At 39.5% G+C, this 9,401-nt stretch overlaps 1 non-coding gene across 1 annotated transcript; it reads left to right on the top strand.

Moving 5' to 3' along the window:
• Positions 1-5,827: 5,827 nt before the first annotated feature.
• LOC113276818 lies at positions 5,828-5,933 on the top strand. Its single transcript, XR_003324614.1, has one exon. It is a non-coding gene; the product is annotated as a small nucleolar RNA R71 (small nucleolar RNA).
• The last annotated feature ends 3,468 nt before the right edge of the window (positions 5,934-9,401 follow it).

Below are 9,401 nucleotides of genomic sequence, written 5' to 3'. Positions count from 1 at the left end.
CGTTAAACCACTAGGTGGCCCTAGTGGCGGAGTGTTGTCTCCGGAGGGTTTACCAGAGGTGTACCCACAAAACCTTTACTCCAGAACCTAGCTATCTATGCAGAACCTTGGAAAGCACTAAAGAATCTCCTTGGTTGGCATACTCTCATTGACTACAGGAGGAAGTACCCTGATGTGAAATTCCAATTGTTGTACACGAGTTTGCACTCAACATACTAAAATTCATATATAAGTGACAGAGCTCTACTCAGATAGTTTCTGTACATCATAACCGGAGTCAACCAATCACATGGAAAGATTAAGAAGATGGATAAATAGATGGTTAAAAGTGAACGGTGTTTCCCATATCTGTCTGAAGGCCTCTGCCAAGGTGAACCTATCCTAATGGACTGAGATACCGGTCTGACTAATATCAACACAACTGGCATATACAAGGGGACCAGTGGTCGATAAACATAACTCTAGGTCAACACAACTGGCATATACAAGGGCACCAGTGGTCGACTTTATTGAATTTATTCCGGTTGATCTAATGGTATCGTCTTTTTTTTTGTATGGTATCTCAATCACTCTATTCCACCTTAGCAAAGGTAAAAACTTGAATCGTGTGCCCCACCAAATCACTTAAAAAAATAAAAATAGAAGGATTAGGATTCAAGGAGATATATCGAAACTACCATGTTTTTTTTTAATTCTAACACCTGAGCTCTGTGCTTTTATGAATAGACTCTTTAGATGTTTCCATCTAATCAGATTGGTTCCTCAACTCCTACAACCAAGATGTTCCCATCCACTTAGATTGGTTAGTGCCAACCTTAATAAGAATAAATTTCTAGGCTCTGGAGTTTATTTATTGCAACTAAAAGCTAACAAAAAGTTTCTTCCCCACCCCCAAACTTAAATCTAACATTGTCCTCAATGTTTCTAATGAAAGAGCAATACCAAACAGTAAAGTAACATGAGGAATTAGTAAAGAGAGAAGTCGGAAAGATAGTACCTGGGTGAAGAGAGAAATCAAAAACTAATATACACATACAATCGCCTCGATGGTCAATCAAGGGTAAACAGGGTCCTCCAGAGGGACCTCCTCAATATCACCTGTAGGAAAGGGCTCTAAAAAGGGTTTCAATCTCTGACCGTTAACCTTCGAAGAACTACTACCATCCGGTGTCTCGATCTCAACAGCTCCATGAGGAAAGACAGTGCGAACAATAAAAGGACCCGTCCACCGAGAACGTAACTTCCCAGGGAAAAGATGCAAGCGGGTATCATACAGAAGAACTTTTTGACCTGGAAAAATGACTTTCTTAAGATATTTCTATCATGCACAAGTTTCATTTTGTTCTTATACTCCTTAGCACTATCGTATGCATCTCTACGAATCTCTTCCAACTCATTGAGCTGGAGTTTCCTATGGGCTCCTGCCTTGTCAAGTGAAAAATTTAGCTGCTTAACACCCAATAAGCTCTATGTTCTAACTCAACAGGTAAGTGACATGCCTTCCATACACAGTCGATAAGGTGACATTCCAATGGGGGTCTTAAACGCAGTACGGTAAGCCCATAAGGCATCAGTAAGCCTAGACGACCAGTCTTTCCGATTAGGATTAATTTTTCTCTAATATACGTTTTATCTCCCTATTGGAAACTTCTACCTGACCACTAGTCTGTGGATGATACGGGGTAGCTACCTTATGTGTAATACCATATTTCTTCATCAAAAGCCTAAAAGGTCCATTACAAAAGTGCGACCCTCCATCACTAATTATAGCTGGTGTACCAAAACGTGTAAGTATATTATTTTTCAAGAACTCAATCACAACCCTATGGTCATTGGTTTTACACGCAGCCGCCTCAATCCACTTAGAGACATAGTCTACAGCGACAAGGATGTATAAGTTACCAAAAGAATTAGGAAACGACCCATAAAGTCAATACCCCACACGTCAAAGACCTCCACAACTAAATAGGGTTCAAGGGCATCATGTTCCTACGGGAAATGGTTCCTAATTTCTGGCAACGTTCACAAGTCACACAGTAACTGTGGGAGTCTTTAAACAACGAAGGCCAATAGAATCCACACTGCAATATCTTAGCAGCAGTTTTCTTAGCACTAAAGTGACCCCCACAAGCATGATCATGACAAAAGGAAATAATACTGGACTGGTCACTCTCAGGTATACATCTCCTAATAATCTGGTCTGGACAATACTTAAACAAATAAGGATCATCCCAAAAGAAGTGCTTAACCTCAGAAAAACCTAGAACGATCTTGTTTACCCCAATGTTGGGGCATTCGACCAGTAACAAGATAGTTCACTATATTCGCATACCAAGGTAATTGGGTAACAAAGAACAATTGTTCATCAGGAAAGCTATCCCTTATAGGAAGGGAATCATCAGGGGAACTAACAACTAGCCTAGACAAGTGGTCTGCTACAACATTTTCGGCACCCTTTTTGTCTCTAATGTCGGAGAAAACTCTTGCAACAAAAGGATCCACCTAATCAATCTAGGTTTTGTATCCTTCTTAGACAAAAGATATTTCAAAGCAGCATGATCAGTATATATGATGATCTTAGAACCTAAGAGATAGGGTCTAAACTTGTCTAAGGCAAACACAATGGCTAACAGTTCCTTCTCGGTAGTGGTATAGTTCAACTGGGCATCATTCAGAGTTTTGCTAGCATAGTAAATCACATGAAGTAATTTTTTTCTCGCTGACCTAGCACAACACCAATAGCATAATCTGAAGCATCACACATGATCTCAAAGGGTAGGTTCCAGTTGGGTGCCTGGACTATGGGGGCGGTAGTGAGTAAATTCTTAAGCTTCTCAAAAGCCTCTAAACAAGCATCATCAAAGACAAACTTAACATCTTTTGCAAGCAAATTGCAAAGAGGTCTAGAAATTAGGCTAAAATCCTTAATGAATCGACGATAAAAACCTGCATGCCCTAAGAATGACCTAATATCTTTACGGTTTTTGGGACCTGTAAAGTCTTAATAAGGTCAACTTTGGCTTTATCTACCTCTATACCCTTAGAAGATACGATATGCCCTAAAACAATTCCTGAACGAACCATGAAGTGACATTTCTCCCAATTAAGCACTAAATTTTTCCTTACACCTAGTCAACACTAGTGACAAATGATGCAAGCACTCATCGAAAGACGAACCAAACACTGAAAAATCATCCATAAAGACCTCTAAGAACCGTTCTACCATGTCAGAAAATATGCTCATCATGCAACGCTGAAAAGTCGCAGGGGCATTACAAAGCCCGAAAGGCATGCGTCTATACGCAAAGGTACCAAAGGGACAGGTAAAAGTGGTTTTCTCCTGGTCTTCTGGGAAATAACGATCTGATTATATCCAGAGTAGCCATCTAAAAAGCAGTAGTAGTACTATGTCCAGCTAATCTCTCTAGCATCTGGTCGATGAAGGGAAGGGGAAAGTGGTCCTTCCTAGTGACCTTGTTCAATTTCCTATAGTCAATAAAACACGCCAACCCGTGGTCACTCGGGTCGGGATTAACTCATTGTTATCATTCTGGACTACAGTAATACCGGATTTCTTGGGTACAACCTGAACGGGGCTGACCCACTTACTGTCTGAAATGGGGTAGATAATGCCTGCATCTAACAACTTAAGGACCTCGTTTCGAACTACCTCTTTCATATTAGGGTTTAGTCGACGTTGCATCTCCCTAGAAGGTTTGGTATCACTCTCTAAATAGATCTGATGCATACAAACAGTGGGACTTATACCCTTAATGTCAGCTATGGTCCACCCTAAAGCTTCCTTGTTGTTTTGAAGGACGGTTACTAGCCTACTTTCCTGGTCACTATCCAAGACGAAGAAATAATCACAGGTAAAGTCTCAGACGGGCCTAAAAACCTATATTTCAGGAATCTGGCAATGGTTTTAGGTCCAACTTAGGAGGCTCTTCTAACGAAGGAACTAGGGTAGACTTAGAAACTGGTAGTGGTTCGACTTTAGGTTTCCATCCATTACTAGTATCTAACAAAGGGGTTGAATCTAACAAAGCATTCACCTCATTAATCACATTATCATCATCAAAATCAATCCCAAAGTGAGCTAGGCATTTCTCTAATGGATCTTCTAACAAAGTGTTTGGTAATGACTCCTCGACTAATGTTCCTATCATTTCACCTCTTCTATGTTCGAGTCATCTAGTTCAAGGGTAGCTTACTAATATTAAAAATGTTCAGCTCAATAGTCATATTACCAAAAGACAATTTCATAATACCATTTCGACAGTTAATGATCGCATTGGATGTAGCTAAAAACGGGCGACCTAAAATTACCGGTATCTGGTTCTCTGGGTCAGGGACAGGTTGGGTATCTAGGATAACAAAATCCACTGGATAAATAAACTTGTCAACCTCTATGAGAACATCCTCGATCACACCACGAGGAATTTTAACGGACCTATCAGCTAACTGAAGTGTCATCTGGGTAGGTTTCATCTCACCAAGTCCTAGCTTAAGGTACACATGATATGGTAGTAAGTTCACACTAGCTCCTAAGTCAAGCAACGCTTTCTCAACACGGTATTTACCTATTGTGCAAGAAATGGTAGGGGACCCTGGGTCTTTATACTTAGGAGTAGTGGTATTCTGAATAATAGAACTCACCTGACTAGCTAGAAAGGCTTTCTTCTGGACATTAAGCTTTCGCTTTCGCGTACACATATCCTTGAGAAACTTGGCATAAGAGGGAATCTCTTAATTGCATCTAGTAGTGGAAGGTTGATAGTTACCTGCTTAAAAACCTCCAATATATCATTAAAATTGGACTCCCTCTTAGTTGGAACTAGCAGCTGTGGGAATGGGGCTCTAGGGACAAAGCCGGGCTCAATATGACCCTCATTGGTCTCTTTAGAGACTCTATCAGTCTCCTCAGTTTCTGGTTCAGAAGGGTGAACTACAACATGTTCACTATCAGGCATGGAAACCTTGTTGTCTATCACTCTACCACTCCTAAGGGTTTTAATAGCATTCACATGATCAGATGGTCTTTCACCTATTTCATTAATTCCTCTAGGGTTGGGTTGAGTCTGACTAGGAAACTTACCTCTTTCTCTTAAAGACTCATTTATGACTAACCTGGGTTTTCAACTCGGAAATAGCCTGAGAGTTAGCCTGACCTATTCTCTTATTTTCTTCTAAACCTTGAGCAACATTGCTGAAACTGCACAGTGTTACGAGTTAACAAAGCAAGAGACTCTTCTAAACTCATAATCTTCTTATATGAAGGGTTCTAAACTGTGCCGGAGCTGAAGGATTCTTAGTATAGCCAAAACCTGGGGGAACCTGAGCATTACTAGACTGACCTTGATTCTGGCCCTTGGACCAAGAAAGGTTTGGATGGTTTCTCCAGCCAGGGTTATAGGTTTCTGAATATGGGTCAAACTTCTGTCGGTTATCAAACCTAGTGTTGTTATAAAGAGCATTGGCTTGCTCTTCAACAGCATGGCCTTCCCAAAAAGGCTCATTTCTTCCATTACTACCACTAGAAAGACCTAATTCTAAGGCTTCTAACCTTTTGGCTATAGCTGCTATTTTGGCATCTGACTCATGAGATCCTTCTACCCTATTGACATTTCCTCTACTTAGAAGAATTGTTTTCTGGGGTTCCCTACTATTTTCCCATTGTTGGGTCTTATCGGCGATTTCATTCAAAAATGTCATTGCTTCATCAATAGTTTTATTCTCAAACCCACCTGTGCATAAGGACTCAGCCATGGTTGTTGTTGAATAATCTAAACCCTCGTAGAGGATCTGAACTAACCTAACCTTCTCCAAACCATGATGAGGACATTGAGATATCAAGTCATTGAACCTTTCTAAGTACCTATATAAAGATTCTCCCTCTTGTTGGGCAAAAGTACATATTTGTGTCCTAGTATACGATGTTTTATGCCTTGGGAAAAACTTACGTATAAAGGAAGAAGTAAGTTGGTCATAGGTTTCAATTGACTCAGAGTCCAAACTATACAACCAAGATTTGATTTTATCTTTTAAGGAAAAGGGGAATAACCTAAGTTTCAACGCATCATCACTTAGGTTTTAATTTTCATAGTACTACAAACTTCCTCAAATTCCCAAACATGAAAATAGGGATTCTCATTCTCCTTCCCTAAAAACATTGGGAGCATCTGTAAAGTCCCAGGTTTCAGCTAACTTGATACAAGGCGGACGAGAGGTCATAGTTGGGTTTAGCAAAGCTTTCAAAGTTGCCATTTCTGGCACTACCAAAGGACTAGGAGTACTAGGGGTACTTTCCTCACGAAGAGACAGATTCTCAAAACTGAAGTTTCCAAAAACGGGGCTCTCAAAAGAAGAGTCTTCGAGCTCCCCGCCTTCATAAGAAGAACTACTAGGTTTGTCAATAATCAAACGACCTAGAGTGTTTCTTTTCCAAGCCCGTTTAAAAACTTCGAGCATACACTAGAAAAACAAAATCAAAACGAAAAGTCCTAAAAAGGAAGGGATGTTCTATGCAAACACAAACAAGGCTGACTCCACCACAGCAAACCTACTGATTTCTAGCAAACAAAAAGCATGATGGCTCCATTTAGATTGTTTCTAGACCAGCTTCTAATCCTTCCAACGGAAATTCGTTACAATTTAAGAAAACCCCTCTGGAATCAATCCGAGTTAAAGTAATTTGAATAGAGGCGAGGGAATCTCGGTGGAGCTTTGATACCCAAGGCCTCACCGATATTACAAGGCGGCGCAGTCACGCATTCAACTTACAGAAACTGTCAAGAACTTCGAAGTATGCTTAAAAAGAGTAACCAATATTTTTCGAATGACTTTCCTGTTAAGCTCGTTACCCTATCGGTCTCGTTCTAGTCAAAATTTTAGGCTTAGGTTCGCGTTTGGTGTCGTTTTCCTAAGGCGGGCAAGAAGAGAACGGTGATGAAATCCGAACCCTTATCTTGTATGGCCAGTCCTTGCCCTTTACTAGGAAATTAAAGCAGCTGTTTTCAAGTCCTCAACATATATGCATACGAAGGAAGACAGTAACTCGCTGACAGGGGATTCGCGAGTGTTTCGACAAACTTACCTCCCGTACCAGACGGGATATGAACCTTTGTAGTCGACTCGGGCCACGACTCCTATATCATGTACGAACCCGAGGGGCCGATGTGATATCGTAATCACCGTCCTTCTCTGCAAACATTTTATATTTAAACTACCCTTCCGTAGGGTTTAAAAAATATGTCCCAAAATTTAAAGTCCAAAGTCAAAAAATATAAAGTGCAAAAGAAAAAGAAAGTCTAAAAAAATAAAAATCTACAAAAATAAAAATGTCTCTCTTTTTTTTTAAATAAAAAAAATCTTCTTATTTCGCTCTTTTCGCTTTTCCTTTCACTCGAAGTCTTTAAGTGTTCACCAAAAGCTTTGGCAAAATTTTCTTTCGCTCCAAATTCCGAATTCTGTAAGAAAAAGACAAAAACCCAAAACGTAAATAAGAACAAACAAAAATAAAAACCTAAAAAAAAATTCTAAAAACTCTAGCCTAAAGACAAGTACGCATCGGCGGCGCCAAAAATTTGGTGTGTTTTCAAAGTTGTTATAGTAATATGATTCGTTCAAGACTTGTGAAAGCGGATTTTTAGATTTTTTTTTAATAAATAAAAATAACGAACTAAATTAAAAAGATGTTGTGAAAATTATGGAGAGAATGGGGCTAGGATTCCACCATTGGTTGATATTAATGATTTAATAAAACAATAATTATGCAACTCAACATTCAAATTGATTCTAATAGTATTGCCTAGACATGTAGATGTTAATCCAAGCATAGAATATCAAAACCCTAAAGCAAGCATATTCTATCAAGAGAAAATACACCTAACTAATCAAAATCAAATAAACAATTTTTAGTTCAATGCAAAAAATCATAATAGAGTTGTTTTAATTAATTAATAGAAATATATCACTTTTACCAAAACAACGGCTTCCTCCATAGCCCCAAGGATTGGGTTTAGCTCATCATGATGTTGGAAATACGCTCAAAAGTTGATTTCATTGCTCAAAGTAGGTGTACAAATGATGAAATGGAGAAAATGATGAAAATCGGGTGTTTGCAACGTTTATAATTGTTGCAAAACACTGTTACAAAGAACGATAAATAAGTACTACTGTTGTTGTATCTCTGCGACCCTCGTGTGGTTGTCGTTGTCACTATTGATAAACGACTGCCTCTGGTGGTCTTTTGTTCTTCGTGTTCTTCCTAGCAGCAGCAGAAAAGTTTTCTCTACAACACGATCAATCTCCTCTGTTGTTACTCTGAACTCTCCCAAACTCTCCCGACCTTTTCTATGTGATCCTAGGAACCTATTTATACCCAGTAGCACCAAGAAATCTCGCTATAACTCAAGATAATTCTCTCTTAACTCGGCCTAGATGAAAAATATTATGGGAATAATTTCTTCCCTGATTTATCTTCTCACGCTGTTTCCCCACGCCAAATTACTCTCAACGCATACAGTCATTGTCCATAAGTGTTCCAACATGCAGCAGCCACGCGAAAATCTCTTGGTCACTCAATCAGGTTTCGGAATGGAAAACCAACCTGTGATGCTCTGATTTCATATCTTGGGTTATCTAGCCAACTTTGATCGAAACAAACACCCATACCAGCTCTGTTGGGACATATCACAACTACCCATGAAGTTTCAGCGATTGAATCGCACAAAAATTCCTCCAAAATCCGATCGAAAAATCTGCCAGTGAAGTAAATATTTTTCCCGCCATTTTATTTTTGAAATGTTGAAGATGAAGTGCCCCTATCCTTTTCTGGGGTGCGAATAGCAGATGGGTGCTGAGGACAAATTTGGGTGCTGAGGATGAATTTGGGATGCGCATAACCTTAGGTGTCCCTTAGCCAAATCTGGGGTCCGTATAGCAAATGTCCTCCAGGGGTCCAAATAGTACTTTTTGAGCAACCTTTTCCGCACAAGTGTATTTCTCCAAAAACACCTACACGAACATAAAAACACCATAATAAGTACAAAATCAAGCACTAGCAATAGAGACACTGAGGACAATTCAGACACAAAAATGTGTCTATCATCAGGCATTTTGTCAAACACTTTGTGTGCGTTCTTATGATGATATATATTTGAGCTTACTGGGATTCGTAAACCTATTCACATCTTCTTCCCTGTAAAGAAATAATTCAATCATACAACAACCCACATTTCTAAACTCAGCAGAAATGCATTTATGAATCTCTTCAAACATTAATGGCAGGAACAACTCTTCACTGACTTTTCGTGGCAGGAAGACGAATTCAAAATCAAACCACTCTCTCCAAAATTGAACACCCACTCTTCACTTCCTTCTCAAATTCGACATCCCTG

Source organism: Papaver somniferum, chromosome 4 (assembly GCF_003573695.1).
Source record: "Papaver somniferum cultivar HN1 chromosome 4, ASM357369v1, whole genome shotgun sequence".
NCBI classification, from domain to species: domain Eukaryota; kingdom Viridiplantae; phylum Streptophyta; class Magnoliopsida; order Ranunculales; family Papaveraceae; genus Papaver; species Papaver somniferum.
Note: the sequence above shows the minus strand (reverse complement) of the source record. Positions and strands in the feature narration are given on the sequence as shown.